Below are 20,660 nucleotides of genomic sequence, written 5' to 3' on the forward strand. Positions count from 1 at the left end.
CCCTCAGAACAGTTATCTTCCTCTTGATTACAACCTGAAATGGGTGGAGGGGGTTGCCTTTGCGCCCACCATGGAGCAACCTCTGCATGAAATTTTATTGCCATGCAAGGATCATCTCTCTTGCTCTACATGTTTAGTTCCATTGTGTACAATAACTGACATGCATAGGAATAAAACATAGTGAGATTATGTAAGGAGTGCATGCAGAAATCCAGAGTGATGGTAGCAACCTATGGATAGACCCAAAACCAGTGATAGCAGGCAGATAATGGCTTCAGTTAAAAAATACAGATAATGGCTTCTTTACTATTTGTTTCCCACCCAACATGAAACTCATAGTAGACACCAGAGATTAACCAGATAGTAGACAGATACTATTGATTGCGGCCCTGGTATGTACCCCACAACCATTTAAAAACTCAAGTTTGAGCATTAGTTTGGAGCTGACTCAGAGTCTAATCGGTGAACAAGATAATAAAGTAGCATGTAATATTAAGCGATGCATAACGTAAGCAGACACGAAAGAGTGGAACCTCTCTTGCAGACCCGTGTAGTCCTCAAGGTCCTCTGCTTAGTTGATGATTTGTCGTGGCTGCTGGCGGCGGGGAAGAAGATCCGAGGTGGCGAAAGACAGTCTGGAGGGCGGATCCCTGCTGTGGTGGACCCTTCTGTCGTTGGAGCAGCTGAGCTGGGGTGGACGACGGCGCAACAGGAGCGGGACAAACCACAAAAGGTATTCTTTGACAACTATCTGTAAGAGAAGTAATTCTATAAGGGCTTGTTTGAATTGGAGGATTCTAACAATGCAAGGATAGGAAATACATAGTAATAGGATAGGAATGCATGTGCAAAGAATTTAAAATCACAGGATTTCTGTCAATCTGGGTGTTTGGTTCACATGAATTGGAAGGTCACAGGAATGCAAAGAAGCATGGTCAAATTAAGTCAAACGATAAGAAAATGTACAGTTAATGCTATTATGCTACTACCACTTAGTCTTGTTCTTCATGAATAGGAATTTGAAAAGGAGGGCCAAGTGGATATTAAAATTCCTACGGTTTTTCTTTGAAAGAGACACTAAAAGAACAAATCCTACAGTTTTCCTTTGCTCCATTTCTTTGAACCAAATGCATTAATAGTAGTACCATAGGAAGCTTTCCAATTCCTATGTTTTTCCTTCACTCTTCCTTTCAACCACAGTCAATTATAGTAGGCAGGCTTGAACAGGCAAAAGCCTACACTCCGAAATGTTTTTATGCCACTTTGTACTACTTTGGACCTAGGCCACTGTCCTACTAACTCAACTCCCAGGCCCATCTACACACGCACAACTCAAAAGCGCAAAAATAAATAATGATTGCTTTTGAGAGAGTCCATCACGGATAGCTAAGTTGCCTGGTACCTCACTGCTTGTCATATAGTAGGAGAAACTAATCGTATTTAATGTTACTACGTGTGCTCAGTGGACAATATATATAACATGTAGAGTAAAAAAGCGATGCAAAAAGTGTACAATCTCTTTGGCGAAGCCATGTCAATCTCAGCATGACTGGGTTGGTCGGCGAGGATGCTTCGGCTGATGTGGCTATCAGAGGAGGGTAATAAGATCTGAGGTGTCTGGAGATGGAGCCAAGGGTACTACTCCGCTGTGATGGAGGGCTTCATCGTTGGAGCAGCTCCAGTGAGTTGTACGACGGCGAGGCTGAAGCAGGACAAGAGAGACAACGTTAACCTGAGTGGAATTCTAATAGCTTCTCCAATAGATAATGCAAAATACATAACCACAAAGTGCTAGATGTAAAATACATCAGCCACTCATCTCTGAACTTAACTGTCGAAACTGAATTTAACTGTCAAAATAGAGTTTTACTGTCGAAACTGAATTTTGTTGTCGAAACTGAATGCACTAGTAGCAGAAAAGCAACAGTAGCAGCAGTTGAGAGGATCGAGATGGACCTAGAAGGGGGGTTGAATAGGTACACTAACAAATTTTAATTATTACTTAGCAATTTTTGGCAATAATGCGGAATATGAAATTGAGCCTAACAATTGCAAGTAATACTAGGAGCTACGCAAGACAAACAAGTAACACAACTAGGTGAGTAAGCAAGCAGAATATGATATAAGTAAATTCTAAGAGAAAAGTAACCATAAGTAGAGAGTTAGGGTTAGGGATAACCGCAACTCCGGAAGACGAGGATGTATTCCGATGTTTTTTGACTATTTACTGCAAGGCAATAGCCTCACAGTCCTTTATTAATAACTAAAAGAGGAAAAAGTTACAAGTTTACAAATGTACAGAAAATAGAAAAGATACTTACAAGAAAAGTGGCTAAGTAAGGTTAGCTATCCAGGACAGAAAACTATCTTTATATTTACATCTAATCCTGTGAGACAGAAGAGAGATGTCATGGATAAAGTTTCTTCTCCAAGCTCTAAATGAGGGTTGCTCATTTCTGAAGATCTTCCCATTCCTTTGTGTCCAAATATTCCAAGTAGCAGTGAAGACAACCTCCGAGAAGAAAGGGTGATCGAAATCCCTCCTAACTGCTTGAGCCATATCATATGTGCTTTGGTTCGGTTGAACAGTCCAAGAAATCCCAAGATAGTTCCAAACCCGTTGGCTAAAATTGCAAGCAAAGAAAAGATGAGCCCGATCCTCATGTTGTGCAAGGTTGCATAGCACACAAGTGTCATCCTGGATGATCCACTGCCGATGTTGCATCATATACCTAGTGTTCAAACGATCCATTAAGAGTAGCCAACCAAAAACTTTGAGCTTTAGCGTGCATGCACACTTCCAAATCCATTTGAATATGGGATCAACCACTAGGTGTGAGAAGCAAGAGTCATAATATATCTTTGACATAAAAACTCCAGACTTTGAAGGCCACTTCCAAATGTCCTTGCTCTCACCATCCAGATTGATCAAAGGCAGGAGGGCCTCGAGTTGTGTGAATTCCGAGAAGGCCTCCTGCGATAGAGGCAAATGGAAATGATCCAAGATATCAGGCTGCTCCATAAACTCCTTGACTGTGAGTGCATCATCCACAACAAATGAATGTAGCCTCGGGAAACAGTCATGTAAAAGGACAACACGATTTCCCAGCTGCCAACGGTCAAGCCAAAAAAGCACCGTGTCACCAGCATTAACCTGTGGAACAGCTAGCTTGCAGATTTTGGGATATAAACGCATGATATCACGCCACCAAAATGAACCACAGATCTGGGTGCTTTGGGGTGGTGACAATGCATAATAAGTGTCCCAAATTAAAGATACCCAAGGCACGTCCACTTTATTGAAGAACTTGAAGAGATGCTTTAGTAACAAAGCCTCATTTTGGATGGCCAAGTTAAGAACACCCAAACCACCGAATCTCTTAGGGCGACAAACTAAATCCCAAGCAGCCAATGATTGACGTGGATTATCCGTGTTGCCTCTCCATAGACATTGTCTCATGATTCGCTCTAGCTGCTGTAAAATGCCCTTTGGGAGAGATAATGTGCACAAAAAGTAAATTGGCATGGAGCACAACACTAACTGAAGAAGTTGCAGCCGGCTTCCTTGGTTTAGCAGGCATGAGGAGGCAGATAAGCGGCGCTCGACACGATCAACCAAAGGCAGCAGATCATAGATTGTAGGCCTAGAAGTTCCCATTGGCAATCCTAGATACGTGAAAGGCATTGTCCCAACATCGCATCCAAGCAAAGAGGCCACCCTAGGACCTTCCCCATCAGACATGTGTATTGGAATTAGAGAGGACTTACTAAAGTTAACACGCAAACTAGTTGACTCAGCAAAAGTGACAAGCATCCCCTTGAATGCAATGAGCTGATCACCGATCGCAGGCAGAACAATTAAAGTGTCATCGGCATATTGTACGATCAGGTAATCATTGGAGTTGGTTGGGATTGGCAGAGATAGGATATTCCTGGAGCACATCTCGTTGACTACAGATTGGGGTGGATGTATTCCGATGTTCACTTCCTTGGAGGGAAGCTATGTCACCATTAGAGACGTGGATGTTACCACGAAGGCGCACCAATGCAACGAAGGCTCACCCTATTCTCCTTTGAGACAACACCACGAAGGCGTTTCTCAACCACTAGTGGTAGACCTTGGGGTACCCTCACAAACTTTTCCGGGGGTAATCACAATGGTCGATTCCTCTCCAAAAGACTCCTACCGCCTAGGAGTCTCCAACCTCCAAGAGTAACAAGAACATTGGGAAATGCTCAAGAACCTGCTGAAATCATGAATTCCTTTGGTGAAAAGAAGGGGAAGGAGTGGATCTATCACTTGATTGGAAAACTTCTCTCAAATGTTCCCAAATCCTTTGGGGATCTAGGATTTGGTCTAGGGAATCAAGAGAGGGAGTGAGATGTCTTCTTAGAAACCTCAAAGTGAATGGTCAACCTTATCCCGTGGGAGGGAGGAGGCTATATATAGTAATAGTGTAAAACTGACCGTTGAGTCACACAGTGTGCTGGAGCTGTCGGACGTCCAGTGAGTACCAGACGCCTGGTGACTCAGATTGGAATGGACGTCCGGCCAGGCCACCGGTCGTCCGGTTGCTAGAAAGCCTGCCAGGCCACAGAAGAGGCATGAGGCACATAGCCAACGGACGTCCGGAAGACGCCGGCCGTCCAATGGCCGGACATCCGGTGAGGTCGTAAATCCGCTAATAAACATTTTGTCGGGGCAGTACCGGACATCCGGTGAAGAACGGCCGTCCAGTGACTGGCCGTTCATTGAGACCGGACTTCCGCTAATTTATATTCTGTGAAGATACACCGGACACTCGGGGAGAGACGGATGCCCGGTCAGTTGTGAGAGGTCGGACGTCCGTAGACATTCGGGCGTCCGGTGATAGCTGAACCTACTAGCTTAGAATCATGCCAGTTTTTGTGCACAAGGTAGAGGAAGAATTAGAGATGAAACAAAGATGTTGTGAGAGGATATTTTGTGGGTTTTGAGCAAGTTCTTTCACGAAATCCAACGATCCCCTCTTAATAATGCGGGATCCCTATACTCAATTACAAATTGAAAAAAGAGCCGAAGCTTCTGTCTTTGTCTTGTATCTCTGCTCTTGAGTGATATATGTATATTTATGTCCATATTCATGATCCACACACGGCCCTTGAGACATAATCCTGAGATATACTTGATAAACATGATTAGTCACAATATGCATGTTGTCATCAACATCAAAATACGATAAGGGCATGATTGCACTTTCAATCTCCCCCTTTTTGGTAGTTGATGACAACATTCATGCACTTCTCAATATGTAAAAAAAACTTTGAATATCGAAAGGATTTGTTGTGGAGCTCCCCCTAAACATGTGCATAAATAAAATAAGCATGAAGAGAGCTCCCCCTCAATATGATACCAAAACAACCAAATCTCATAAACAAGATAACATAAAACCAGAATAGGCTCCATAAAGGTTCATCACTCATAGAATAGTACATAATCTATTATATAATTAAAACAGAAGTAAAACAAGCCGTCACATTCATCCACATAAGTTAGAATTATCTAATCCGTTAGATTGTAATATTAACAGCCTTGATTTAAAATCAACGCGTAAACGAGAAAAGTTGTGTTGTTACGTGTACGTTCATATAATGTGTACGTGCATATAACGGACCAACACATCCATGTTCCATCATGTGTAATTAGGATAAAAACAATTATATTGTAATTAGGATAAAAATAGTAGTCAAACCTAAATAAATAAATAAATAAATAAATAAGGAACCTAAGCAAATAAGGACATCATTTTTTTTCAAACTCGGACACGCATGCAAATAAGACGTGTATACGGACTACGTACAAACATGACTTGCCAAGGCAAACACGGCACATGAAAACACATACATGCAACCGCACCCAGCACATGCCCAAAAATTGAAGTCAGCCAAATCTGCTACCTAGCTAGCACACTACCAACAAAATCAGTCTTCCAATTCAACTACGTAAGCAACCGCACCCAGCACATGCCCAAAAATTGAAGTCAGCCAAATCTGCTACCTAGCTAGCACACTACCAACAAAATCAGTCTTCCAATTCAACTACGTAATGTCACCAAGCCAGATGTAGTGACGCCCAAGCAACCTTCTGAGTGGCTTCTCACCTGAGTCATAAAGGTTTCTAATTGTTATTCTGGATCCAATCTACCTTGGCAATCAAAGTCTTCCGATTCAACTATGCAACGCCGATGTAGTCATGGCAACCTTTTGAGTGACTCACCTGAATCATCAAGGTTCGTAATTGTTATTCTGGATCCAATCTACCTTCTGAGTAGCCTCTCGCCTGAATCATCAAGGTTTGTAATTGTTATTCTGCATACAATCTTCATAGGTGCATTATTAATAATTCACTAGCGATTTTGTGATCCTTTTGCAGCAATGGCATACAACAAGCATAGCGAGTTCACAACAGGAGGACGAAACTATGTATTCAAGTGCAAGTAATGAGAATATGAAATTCAATCAATCCTACAGTTAATTGGCTCTGGAACCTCGGCATGATATTCATAGATGAAAAGGTTTTGCCATTGCATATTTATTAGCAGATTGTTCTATTGTTTGTTTTAACTACTAAGTATGCCGGTATGATATTCATCGATGAAAAGGTTTAGTCATCATATATTTACTTGCGAACTGTTCTGTTATTTTCTACAACAACTACTAAGTATGTTTTGATTGTTTTCACATGGCCAAACAATTCTTGCGACTATCGGGAAGTAGTTTAATTTATAGACACATATAGAACAAAGATAAATGAGAATCTATTTATGTAACAATTTTAAGTTTGTGGAATAAGTATATTCGAGTAAGCAGTGAAATATAGTTATTTTTCATACATTAAAAAAGTAAAGGAGGTGAGAGGATCATCAGAAGGTTACCCAGTTTACTACTTCGAGTTTGCTACAAAGGAAAAAAAATTAGATGAAACTTTCAAATAATTAACTCCGCTTTTATAGACGTCATTGGATTACCAACCCAAATGGAGCATGTGGAATCAATAATAAAAAGAAATAACCCCGAACCTTCATATTTCAGCCAGATTGAATTCTAATATAAGATTAAGTCCATAATGCACAACCATTCCTCATCACTGGTGCAGAAGTTCAATGGTAAGTTCATTAATGTTACAAGCTCTTCTATTAATTATAAAAATATGTCTAACAGAATTTACTTTGATTAAACATGATTATGCTTAAAGTCAAGTGTCATAAGAATCTATACAGATCTAGATATACCATAAACTTGGGAAATTGTTGACAGGTATGAAAGACCAACTTTTATTATTTCTCAGCTAATTTATCTTGACTCATCTTTATTCACCAATCTAAGATAATTGTTATACTCGATTTGCTCCAAATGTGCAGGAACTCAACACAAGAATCAATACCAAATTCATACTCCCTCGATCCAAAATAAGTGTTATGGTTTTAGTTCAAATTTGAACTAATGCGAGACTTCTTCTAAGATATGAAATCGCCACTTGTTGAGGAAAACCAGACTCTCAACACCTGCAATGACAACTTAGTAAATATCAGTTATAGTGCATATCTACTTAATTATGTCTCTCACTTTCTCCAGTATGCTAAATTTTTGGGAAATCATTTTAGGATTTTGTGTTCACAGTAATAGCTACAAGTGATCATATTCAAAGCTGGTATATGTGATGTGAGGATTTTCACAAACTAGATAAGAAGGAAGTTGGCAAGTACTGTTACGAGAGTTGTGATACATATCGAGATGATGTATCACCTCGGTAAGCATATTCTACTAATTTGAAGAAGACTTCTTTCCTATTACATTTACTCTACACTAATAACAATCGTATGATAGTTATCGTATTTGACAATAAATTAATGACTGTACAACTACTACAAGTTGCACTTTATTTGACGGTGAGGCTGAAAAATTGTTCAATACATTTGTCTCGAACTTGCTAAATTCACTGGATGAGAAATATGAAGAAGCGCCAAAGATTACATAATAATAATGTCGACAAACACTTATTTTCAGCTCATGTTCAGCGATGGCAATCTCACTTTCAGAACAAAAAACTATGCAGTAAAAAGAACATTTGTGTGTGATGATAGGCTTGAGATGATGGACCTGAAAGATAAAGCCGAGGAGGAAAATTTGCCTTTATCCATTACAAAAGAAGTATTGTGTTTGTATTTTCCTAACTAATACATCTCACATATGATTCTCAGAATTTTTCATGATGAAGTTGACGCCGTGTTAAAAAAAGCAACAAAGAAGCATAACATAGAGGCTAAAGGGTGATTAATTTTCTCAGAGTACTACTTCTCAATTTTTAGAGACACGTGTAATCTTTGAAATGTATTTTTATTTTGCAGACAAATAACAATAGAGATTCACCTCAGAAAAGGATATGACAATTTGTTTCTATGTAAGAAGAACCACACGATACTAATGGGGCTATAGTACATGATGATGGGTGTGAAGAAAAAAAACATAAACATCACATGGACTCTGCAATGACAAAAGAAAATGATAGAGATCTATCATATTATCGGATGGCTCAGAGGATGAATACACCAAGATAAGTGTACAAGAAAGGAGAGATGTATGCTGGGAACAAGAAACATGTTGAAGCGGAAGTAAAAACTGCAATGCTTGAAGATGAAGACTCAGTTGCCAGTTGTGGCAAAATAAGATGTACTGATACTGCAGCCATAAGGAGATCACATAAAATGACCAAAGAGGTTTATGGCCACAAGACCGGAAGTGTTGATGAAAAATGCTACAAGAGAAGTGGTCAGTTCGAAGATACAGTAGCCAAAAAAACCTAGGCGAACAAGGAGGTTACCCACAAAATTAGTTGATTAATATAGCTTAGACTGAAACTAAGGCAGACCATAACTGAGATAGAGAAGAGCACTTGACATCTACCAATATAACGACACGTATTACATAACAAGGCGCTGAACGGCTGAAGTTAGCACTACCAGAAGCATGTCATGTTGTAATTACTTGATATATGAGTTTTCTGTTCTTCATAATAGCTATCTATCCAACAGCCTTTTTCAGTTAAGAGAATATTAGAAAAGCTCTGATATTATAGGCATTTTGTAGAAAATCCATCCTATGTCAACACATGGATCTTGCTTTGAATAATTACAAGGTTCCCTCATTTAGACTTGGCGCCACAGCAAAACCAGCAACAAATAACATTAATTGCATAGGTATAAAAAATGGGAAGTAATAACATGACCAAAATTTCTTCTCAGTTACTTCATCGGATGATCAGAGGTTATCCAAACTAATTAGTAGAAACTAAATAAACATGTCATTCCATACACTACACGATTGAGTTTTCTGGTGGAAACATACTTGAGTTGACTAGATTCAACATGCGAGCTTTTGCTGCTTAACAAACCGATGCCCAAATTGACCATGCAAGCAACCTGTACGAAGAGAAATTTCATAAATAAGGAGTACAACACTACAGACTTACATAGTGATATGGAGGAACTACAAAAATAATCTGCACTAGGAAGGATGCATATGATCGGCTCGCACTTACATTTTGTAGGAGATGAAGAGGAAAATAACTCGAGGCCGTCTGCAACGGTGCTCAGATCTTGATGTCATTTGCTTATGGCACGATCTCACATTTGTCTACATAACCCCATAGCTCTCATGAAGCATAGCCGCAGTGCAAGTCTCTGCCCCGCTCCTCAGATCCGACCATTATCCATTGCACGAACTCATCTAGGAAATCCACACCCTTCTCCGTGAGCTTCCTTACTGCCCCCTCAACGCCACCAACCTCCAGCACATCCATCACCGTCGCTAGTCGCCGGACCTCCTGATGGCCTCGCTGCCGGACTCGCCGAGGTGGGCGAGCATCTGCACCCTGAAGACCGCATCAAACGCGTTCACGCACTCACCCGGCCACCTGCGCCACCAACCCCAGGAAGAGAAATTTTAGAGGGGGGTAGACTCTCAATGATGGCCACCGCCCACGAGCGACATCTACCTTCGCCGGCAGCAAATCTGGCGAAATGATGCGTGTGGATGAAGAACCAGGTGCCGATGGAGTTATTTTCCTTTTCTTTGGAGTGGATAGGGATCGACGAGAGGAGGGAGAGAGGAGCGAGGCCACAGGCCAGTACGGGAACCGGTACGGGCTGTTTTAGATGGAGAAAAAAAATCCGGAGTGGTAATTATCTTCCGGATGAAGAGCACAACTCAAAAAACAGCCGTGCTTTCCCTAAAAAAAACAGCCATGCTATACACACGAACTTAAATCCAGCCGGACATGCACATGATTTATTTTGTTGAGGTTCGACATGCACATGATTGAGAAGGGCACCAGCGGCTGGATTAGCACGTCATGCATAGATCGGGCAGCACTATCGTCTAGGTAACCGTTTCGCTCAAAAACATGAAGGAGTGGTGTTATACACATGACAGAAATCGCACGATTCCCAGACGATGCTTAAATCTAGCCGAACATGCATATGTTTAAAAAGGGAATCAGCCACTCGATTTACCTATCATACAAAGGTCGGGCACAACCATTGTCAGTGAAGTAGTTTCGAATATGAAGAGCCCGATGGCACATTCAGGCTCAGAAGCCGAAGTGTACAAGAAAAACTATGAGGTGAAAAACCGACTGATCAAATGCAAATTGTACCCTTTTTTGTGTGAAAAGAATGCAAATTGTACCAAGAATACTACGATATGAGTAAAAAGATGGATGGCCAAATGCAAACTGAAAAGTGCTTAAACATACACATAATCGGTAAATCGAATGAATCCATAGATAATAACTATAGAGGAGTCGCAGAGAGGAAAAAAATTACAAAACGAGTATCAATGCCAACTCAAATAATATTATGTCATTTTTAAATAAAAACTGTACACAAACCAAACAGTGCACTCCAAATGCATGATCTTAGTAAAGAATCTGATATTCGAAAAAAGCGAGAAAAGTAAGGAAACTGATCAGATGGATATAAATCATATAGTGGAGAGAAAAGTGAGTAGAAAGAGGATTGTGTAAAACTGTAAATACACATAACACAGGCGATCATGCATTATTAATTTTTCGGCGTGGATGTGTCTTACATTCATTATAATGTATAATTAAAAACAAACCTAATAGTTGTTTGAAATAGATAAAACTTTGAAAAAAACATATATGCTAAGTTAAAACTACACAAATACAATATATAAGCTATAAGAGAAACCTTATAAGGACTCTTTGCGATTGTTGCAACATTTGGTTTGTTTGGTAAAAGATTGGTGTTGCTTTGATATGTCATGACCATGTAGTGAATGATAGTACAAAATAATTTACTAGAAATCTAGCCGCGCAAATGCGCGGGTGCAGACGCTAGTTCGATACAAGCTAATATCATAGCATTACATAAATAAGTGCCTACTCCCCCTTTGGCATCAAATACCCAAAAGGGGTCATAACATCATCAAATAGCATCTTCATCATTATGAGCACCACTGCCACCAGCCTCGTCAAGGAAATCAGCCCATTCAGGACCCGAGGGAAAACCAAAGTCAGAAGGTGGTTCATCAGGAAGACGTTCATCGTCACTCACGTCGTAAACTCCGGAGTCTCTCAGACGAGCCTTCAGATCATGCTTGGAAGTGACCATGCGAGTGATAACATCGTGATTTTGGGAGCAATGAAAGGTAAACACCTTCATCATGGCAAAGTGAGCCTTCCCAAGAAAGCGAGCTATGCGCATAAAGGATGCAGATCCAGAAGTAGTAGAATGAGTAGGAGGAGGAACACTAGCAGCAGTTCAACGAGCAGGAGCAAAAGAGTCCTTGGGGACCCAATCATCCGCCATGTGAGGTGGAATGACCCACCGCTCATGTAAGTGAGTGCGGGCAATGGGAAACGAAGCTACACTCTCGATGAATGCCTGAAGAAAGGGAGCATGAGGAAAGGCCCGCTTGTGCTGAAAACAAGCGAGACAGATCTCATGCCACGAAAAATGAGGGACATTGATCTTCCCCTTTGGAGACGCATAGAGGTGATGCATGAGATCAATGCAGTAGCTATTGCAAGACCCCTTTTCACCCATCTTAGGGTAAATGGTGTGAATGACACACTGATAGATGATGTAGAAAGGTGAGCGCCAAATGGAGACTTGGTTCAGACCCTTATGTTTCTCCTCATTAGTCATTTCACCCAAAGGTTTGAGAAGATCCGCACATACCTCAATGCCCTTGGGCCTATGGTTTGGGTCATCCTTATGGATTTTGAAACTGGTGTCAGGAAACCAAGGGCAGCAACAAATTGAGAATAAGATGCCGTGAGCACGGTGTCGGAGGTCATCCAGGTGATAATGTTATTTGGAGCAAAGTAACATGTGGCATAGAATTGATGAATGACAGCCTGGTTAAAATCATGCTGAAATGCAAATGGAGCAGCAAGATTAGATGACTCAATGAGCACAATAGCCCCCGGATATTTCAAGGATGAGCATGAATATGCTCTAAGTCAATGAATACATGCAGAGATAGACCCTTAGGAATGATGATAGTGGTAAAAATGTCTGCCTGGACATTAGTGCAAAAGCGAGCGTCTTGGGAGTAGCTAACAACAGAGAATTGGTCAATATCACGACGAAGCTTAACATAGGAAGCTATGGGAACCTAATTGAACCTTTTAATGTTGCAACCGAGAGGAAGTGGAGGTTCAAGAGAGATGCGACGGGCATCACCTTGATGTTGCACCGGAGGAAGAGGAGGCTTGAAGGTGGGCCGACGTGTTCCCGTCTTGGGTGTAGTGGTGCAAACAGCAACATACTCGGGCTGCTCCAAATCTTCCAGCTCATCTGCATAGTCGGATTCCTCCGATTAGGAGTTGCTAGTCGAGCTGTGAGGGTGGGCGGCACGCTTTCGAGGACTATCCCGCTCTTGTGAATCACCGGAGCCACCACGACGAGACGGATGAGATGGCCCACTAGAGACCTGCTTGCGTGCGGAGTCTTGGTCCTTGGCATCTCGACCTAGAGGAGGAAGAAGACCCAAATCACCTATCCACCTTCATAGATCAAAGAGAAGTTCGATTGATGAGAGGAGAATAAGAGGAGGTGCTACCTCGGGAGGACAAATGAGATGGGGAGGGGATCCACGGGGTGGCGCCAGAGGCCCGACGGCTACCAGGAAGAGCCAACCCGCGCTGAGACGGCGAGGAGCACAACCGGCATGCAACCACAACAAGGAGAGTGAGCGGCAGCGGCAGAGAAGAGAGGGGGAACGAGCGATTTTAGGTTGAGGAACCGCTCTAAACACACTCTGCTTTATATATGTGGGCCAGGAATTGACCGGACGACCGGTGCGGAACAGACGTCCGGGGCCTGAGAAGACCTACCAGATACGCCAGGTAGTGGACGACTGGCAAAAACGGACACCCGGCGCGATAGGACAGGGCTGAAATTAACGGAAGTCCGGACTCACCGGACGCCCGGTATGAGGACAACAGAAAGGATTTTATAGACGTCCGGTACATACCGGACGGCCGGAGCACATAGGAATTTTTCTTTTGAGAAGAATAAGGTGCAATTATTGGTGCTAATGACAATGATAGGGAGATGAGGATTTTAGTACGTAGTAAGATCCAAAGACACAATATGAAGTAGTAAGTATCCTATGCCAACAAAAATAACACACATCGCCCAGACAATGTTCTAACGGCAAGAGCGGTGGCTGATGCCACCATGTGTGAGTATATGTGACATGGCACCGCAAACATTTGAACTTTGGGTGCATAATCACTACTCCATCATTGAAATCACCATAGTTAGAATAACATGGTAGCTTTAAGAGTGTGTGTTCTATTTACGCATTTCACAGGATCAGAGTGCTCATGAGTTGAGTGTCTCCCCCTAAATATATGCCTCCATCCAGACAGGACATGATGAAAATGCATGAATGGGTACTAAATTTCACATAATGTTGTCAAGCTCCAAGATACCAAGTTCATGCCTAAGTTGACAAAACCTTGCTTCATCTAATGGTTTGGTGAAAATGTCTGCAAGTTGAATATGTGTACCCACATGATCAATATGAATATCACCCTTTTCCACATGATCTCTCAAGAAGTGATACCTAATATCAATGTACTTGGTGCGAGTATGATCTTTGGGATTCTCAGCAATATTGATGGCACTTTCATTATCACATAGAAGAGGCACATGTCTATAGGTGATACTGTAATCCTTCAAAAAAATTCTCATCCATAGTAATTGAGTTGCACAACTAGTGGTTGCAATGTATTCAGCTTTAGCGGTGGAGAGGGCAACACCGTTTTGCTTCTTTGAGGACCAACTTACCAAGGAGCGTCCAAGAAATTGACATGCACCGAAGGTGGACTTTCGTCCCACTTTGTCTCCGGCCCAATCCTCATCCGTGTACCCAATGAGATCAAACTTAGCATCCTTGCGTACCATAGACCCAACTTTGGGGTGTGAACAAGGTATCTAAGAATATGCTTAACCACCTTATGATGACTTTCCCTAGGGGAAGCTTGAAATCTAGCACACATGCATACACTAAACATGATGTCTGGTCTAGATGCACAAAGGTAAAGCAATGAACCAATCATAGAGGGGTAAGTAGATGGGTCGAAAGGAATGCCATTTGTGTCTTCAGTGAGTACAATTTTGGTTGGCATGGGAGTCTTACATGGACTGGCATTGGACATGCCAAACTTCTCTAGAATATCCTTAAGGTACTTTGCTTGAGATAAGAATATTCCTTCTTGAAATTGTTGAATTTGAATCCTAGAAAGAACTTCAAATCCGCATTGAGTGACATCTCAAAGTTCTTGGTCATGGAAGCCGCAAACTTCTTGCACAAATGAATGTGAGGAGAACCAAAAATGATATCATCTACATAGGTTTGGCATAAGATCAAATCACCATTGTCCCTCTTAGTAAAAAGAGTGGGATCGATCACCCCTCTCACAAAACCATCATCGAGTAGAAACGTCTTAAGATGATCATACCAAGCACGAGGTGCTTGTTTGAGGCCATACAGAGCCTTATGAAGTTTATACACATAGTCTTTGTGATCGGGATCAACGAATCCAGGTGGTTGTGATACATATACTTCTTCTTGTAGAGGACTGTCAAGGAAAGCAGTCTGCACATCCATTTGATGTAATGTAAAGCCATTGAAGGCAACATAAGCAAGTAAGATGCGAATAGATTCAAGACAGGTAGCGGGAGCAAAGGTCTCACCAAAGCCTAAACCTTCAACTTGTGAGTACCCTTGTGCCACTAACCTAGCCTTGTTGCGGATGATTACACCATTCTTATCTTGCTTGTTCTTGAAAATCCATTTTGTTCCTATGACATTGTGTTCCGTAGTTGGCCTCTCGACTAATGATCACACTTGGTTACGTTTAAAGCTATTCAACTCTTCTTGCATAGCAATGAGCCTATCATTGTCCATCAATGCTTCTTGTACCTTGAGAGGCTCAACACTAGACACAAACAAGAAGTGAGGACAAATGTTTGTCAATTGTTTATGAGTGACTCTACCTTCCGATATCCTGGTGAGAATCTTATCAACATCAACACGACCGACCACTCGAGGTATGATGGAGGTTAGGGTTTCGCTAGGTTCAACTTCATGCCCATCATCCACGTCCTCAACATATGGATCATTAATATGTGGTGGAAGATCTTCTTCTTCATATTGCATTTGTTGAGGTTCATCATCAATGATTTCACTTTCTTGTTCTTGCTCTTGTTGATGATCTTGCTCTTTAAGATGATCATGGTGAGGGACTTGAACATCTTCTTGTACTTGAACTACGGGCATTGGTTAGGCAACAGGAGCTTGTGTTGGTATGGGTGTTGAAGTGGTTTGATGGTGTGTGAAATTTCCATCTTCTTCTTCATCATCATGAGGTTCTTGTTCCATGGGAAGAAGAGCACCAACACCCATGGATAAAATATCTTGAGAAGAATCTTCTTCACCTACATCACTTAGATCAACTTGCTCCCCATGGGAGCCATTAAATTCATCAAACACCATGTCACAAGTTTCTACAACACATCCATTGGATTTGTTGTAGACTCTATAGGCGTGAGAGTTTGATCCATAACCAACAAATATGCCCTCAGTTGTTTTCGATTGAAATTTTCCTAACCGTTCTCTTTTGTTTAGTATGAAAGATTTGCATCCAAATACACAAAGTACTTGACATTTGGCTTGTTCCCGGTTAGGAGCTCATATGGAGTCTTTTCCAATATAGTGCAGAGGAAGAGCCGGTTTGATGCATGACATACGGTGTTGACAGCCTCAGCGCAAAAACTATGTAGTGACTTGTACTCATCCAACATGGACCTTGCCATTTCCACAAGTGTACGGTTCTTCCTTTTGGCTACACCATTTTGTTGAGGTGTGTATGGTGCGGAATATTGATGCTCAATCCCTTCATCACTAAGAAATTCTTCCAAGGTGTAGTTCTTGAACTCGGAGCCCTTATCACTTCTTATTGCCAAGATGTCTTTGTAAAACTTGCGTTGTGCTTGCTTGGCAAAATTTATGAAGGTGATCTTCACATAGTCCTTGGACTTGAGGAAAAACACCCATGTATATCCACTACAGGAAACAGGTAATTTGCCGTCTGTGGATCACAGACGGCAAAGAGCCAAATCCAGACGGCAAAGATTTTGCCGTCAGGAAGTAGACGGCAAATTCAGACGGCAAAGATAAGTCGGCAAAGAATACTTTGCCGTCAGCCTTTTGTCGAGATGACGGCAAAGATTTTGCCGTAAGTCAAAACAGTTTTGCCGTCTACCACAAAAATAACAGACGGCAAAAAACATGTTCTTTGCCGTAAGTCAAAACATATGCTTTGCCATCATCCACACTAAAGTACAGACGACAAAGATTGTTTTTCATTTTTTTTAAAGTAATGTCTGAGCAGAGCATCTCGCAGGACACAGGAACAACAAACCAAAACATGCTCAGGGAGATTTTGGACTCAACACGGCCGTGTTGTCTTGCATTCATCGTCGGTGGAGTTACAGACAAGTTACACAGCTGTCCTGAAAATTTACACACAGACCCCTAGAAACTAAAAAGAAAAAGCAATCAAGTCCTCCATTGCAGCAACAGGAAGTTCACCGCCGTCCGTCCTTCTTCTCACCGGAGACAATACCAAAGGGACACCACTGCCGGCACCTCGCCCTGCTCACCGCGCCACTTGCCCGACCCTACTCGCCGCACCCCCGGACAGCCACGCCCGCCGGAGCCGCTCGCCCGACCCTGGTATCCGCACCGCCGCCCGGCCGTGCTCGTTGGTTCCTGGAGAGAGAGAGAGAGAGAGAGAGAGAGAGAGAGAGAGAGAGAGAGAGAGAGAGAGAGAGAGAGGAACACCGCCGCGCGCCAGTGCAGCTTCGGGCAGCCGATGCCGGAGGGAGGAGCTCCTCTGTAGTGGGCGTCACGCGCCATGCTCGAGGGAAGAGGCCGCCGCGCGCCCGAGGGAAGAAGCCGCTGCGCGCCTGCGCTGAGTAGTCGACGGTGGAGTGAGCCGCCGCCGCGCGCCATGCTTGCCGCCTGTCCGCCCGCCATGCTCGTCGCCGCGTCCGCCATGCTCGCCGCCGCGTCCGCCATGCTCGCTGCCCGCGCGGCCTCCCTGCTCTCCGCCCGCGCGGCCTACCTTCTCACCGCATGCGCTGCCTCCCTGCTCCCGCCCGCGCGGCCTCCCAGGCTCCCCGCCCGTGCGGCCTCCCTGGCCCTGCTCACCGCCCGCGCCGGCCATGCATGTGTGTTTTGCGTTTCGTGGTGTGAGTTGTTGTGTGGTGTGCATGGGTGGGTGTAGTGGGGGCGTGCGTTGGTGGGTGGGTGGGCCTGTGAGCATGGGTTAGTGGGTGTGTCAGGATGGGTGGGGCTGCGTGGGTATGGAGGGACCGCCACGTCATCGATCCGCGGGATCGATCCACGTGGTGTGCTTCTTGTTTGCCGTCTGCGTTTTTTATACAGACGGCAAAGTATGTCTTTGCCGTCTGCTTTTTTTATTACAGACTGCAAATCTCATACTTTGCCGTCTGTAATAAAAAAACGCAGACGATAAAGACTTTGTTGTCTGTATTTTATTTTATAGACGACAAAGTATGAGATTTGCCGTCTGTAATAAAAAAATAGATGGCAAAGACTAATTTGCCGTCTGTAATAAAAAATGCAGACAACAAAATATGTTTTGCCGTTAGTCATTTTTTGCCGTCTGCAGCTGACGGCAAAACTACTCTTTGCCGTCTGCCCCAACAAAAAGCTGACGGCAAAGATGTCCACTGACGGCAAATTAGTTGTTTCCCGTAGTGATTTGGAGTAATCATCAGCAATGACAAGTCCATACTTTTTCCAACCAAGACTATTCCATGAAGGAGGCCCAGAGAGATCCACATGAAGGAGCTCCAAAGGCCTTGAAGTAGACATGATATTCTTGGGTGGGTGCTTTGATTGATGTTACTTCCTAGCTATGCATGCACTACACACATGATCTTTCTCAAACGAGACATTGGTTAGTCCAAGGATGTGATTACCCTTTAAGAGATCTTGAAGATTTCTCATGCCGACATAGGCTAGCCAGCGATGCCATAGCCACCCCTTGTCGGTCTTGGCCATTAGACAAGTTGCATGGAATGTGCTCTCTTTCGAGAAATCAACCATGTAAAGGTTGCCATCCAACTCTCCAACAAAGGCCACTTCAAGAGTAACTCTCTTAAAGACCTTCACATCCGTTAGTCCAAAGAGTGTATCATAACCAACAGAAGCCAATTGGCGAACAGAAAGCAAATGGTATTTAAGGGATTGGACAAGCATGACATTTGCAAGGGACATGTCATTTGTGATAGCCACCTTGCCCAACCCGAGTACCAGTCCTTTTGATCCTCCACCAAACATAATTCTCATAAATGGTTGAATAGCTTCCATGAAATCGTAGAGCAATTTGCCATCTCCGGTCATATGATTAGTACATCCACTATCTATCACCCATTTAACTCCACCAGAGAAAGCAACCTACACACAATTATGTGACGCCCGGATAATTAAGCTACAGTGATTCCCCGCTAATGATGCCACGTCACCACGGTTACTGTGATAAACTCTCGATAGTTCAGAACCGAAACAAATTCAAAATTTAAATAAAAGAAAACAATAAAAGTTTTCAAAAATTAAAACAAAAATGTTCGGTGGTTGCCAAATATTACAAAGATAATTATGGTGTAAGGTTCACAATTTTATAAAATGCCTAAGTGTTTATAGATAAATAAAAACAGAAAAGAAAATACAAAAAAACAAAAAAAGAAGGAAACCCCACTGGCCCAACTGGGCCAAGCCCACCTGGCCCAGTCGGCCAGCCCCCCTGGCCCGGCCCACCCCTCACTCCCTTATCCACTCCCCCCCCCCCCCCGTCGGTGGAAACCCTAACCACCTCACTCTCCCCCCCGATCCCCTCCTTCTCCTCCCCCGCGCCGTCCGGATCGGGAGCTGCCCGATCCCGTCGCCCCCCCCCCCCGACGCCGGCGACCCCCGCCGCCCCGTCCGCACCTCCCCGACCTGCCGCGCTGGGCGCAAGGCCCCCTCGCCGCCGCGGGGTCGTCCCCGACCCCCCACCTCGACGGATCCCATCGCCGTCGGCCGCCTCCCCGCCCTCCTCCTCAACGGTCGACCCCGACCGCCCCCGAGCAGCTCGCATAGACCCCACGCTCCCCCCCCCGTGAGCACTCCCCTCCCCCATCGGTCCCCTCTCTCCCCCTAGTCCCCTCCCGAACGCCGCCGACGCCCCTGGCCTCCCCGTCGCCGGCTCCGGCTGCCCCCTCGCGGTCACGCGGTGCGCCGCCCGCGGCCATGCCGTTGACGGCCTCCCTCTCTCCTCTCCTCGCCCGAGCCGCTCGCCGGCGAGCACGCCGCACCCGAACATCCCTTCCCCCCCCCCCCGCCGTGGATCTCGTCGCCGGCGCCCCCCGGTGACCAAATGGTCACGGGGCCGAGCCCGTGCTGCTCCGCGCCGCGCAAGCCCCCCGGCCCCCGTAGCGCGCTCCCGTCGGGGCCCGAACCACCCCGCCGCCTCCGACGCTCGCCGGCGCCGATTCCGGCCGAGTCCGGCCGCGCCACTGCCACCATTGGACGCGCCGTCCTTCCCGCTTCCGAACGCACCGCCCGCGCCCCATTTTGGCCGCCGGACGACAAATTCCGGCGAGGTCCGGCGCCCCTCCGCCGCGGGAACGCCCACCGGAGCTCCCCAACACCGGCCGCCGACGTGGCCGACCCGGGGCCACCCCTGGGTCACTCACCCGTGGGCCCTAGGGGCCCGGCCGGCCTGTTGACCCGGTCGGCCATGCTGACTGGGCACCCAGTGCCAATGACATGGGGGCCCCTCCCCAGAACGTTTTTGAATAAAAGAAAAAAAGGAATAGGGGAATTAAATAAATATAATTAATAAAATTAAAAATGAATAAAATTAATTAATTAATTAATTAATTAATTAATTAATTAAGTAAATCATTAATATAATTAATCCTGATTAATTAACCTAAGGGCTAATTAACCTAATTAACTACTGTTAATTAAACTAAACCCTAATTAAACCTAACAGTGTATGGCAGGTG

General features: G+C 44.2%; 1 long non-coding RNA gene across 3 annotated transcripts; it reads right to left on the bottom strand.

The window, feature by feature from the left end:
• Positions 1 to 5,733: 5,733 nt before the first annotated feature.
• On the bottom strand, positions 5,734 to 10,241 carry LOC123156639 (uncharacterized). Of its 3 annotated transcripts, XR_006478284.1 has the most exons (5): positions 10,034 to 10,241; positions 9,578 to 9,952; positions 9,385 to 9,458; positions 6,257 to 7,544; positions 5,734 to 6,140 (listed from the first exon to the last, which is right to left on the bottom strand). It is a non-coding gene; the product is annotated as an uncharacterized lncRNA (long non-coding RNA). The 3 variants fall into 3 exon arrangements; XR_006478285.1 differs by having other exon boundaries at positions 5,734 to 6,184; positions 6,301 to 9,458; XR_006478283.1 differs by having other exon boundaries at positions 6,257 to 9,458.
• Between the last annotated feature and the right edge of the window lie 10,419 nt (positions 10,242 to 20,660).

The sequence above is a fragment of the Triticum aestivum genome, chromosome 7B (genome assembly GCF_018294505.1).
Source record: "Triticum aestivum cultivar Chinese Spring chromosome 7B, IWGSC CS RefSeq v2.1, whole genome shotgun sequence".
Lineage (NCBI taxonomy): Eukaryota > Viridiplantae > Streptophyta > Magnoliopsida > Poales > Poaceae > Triticum > Triticum aestivum.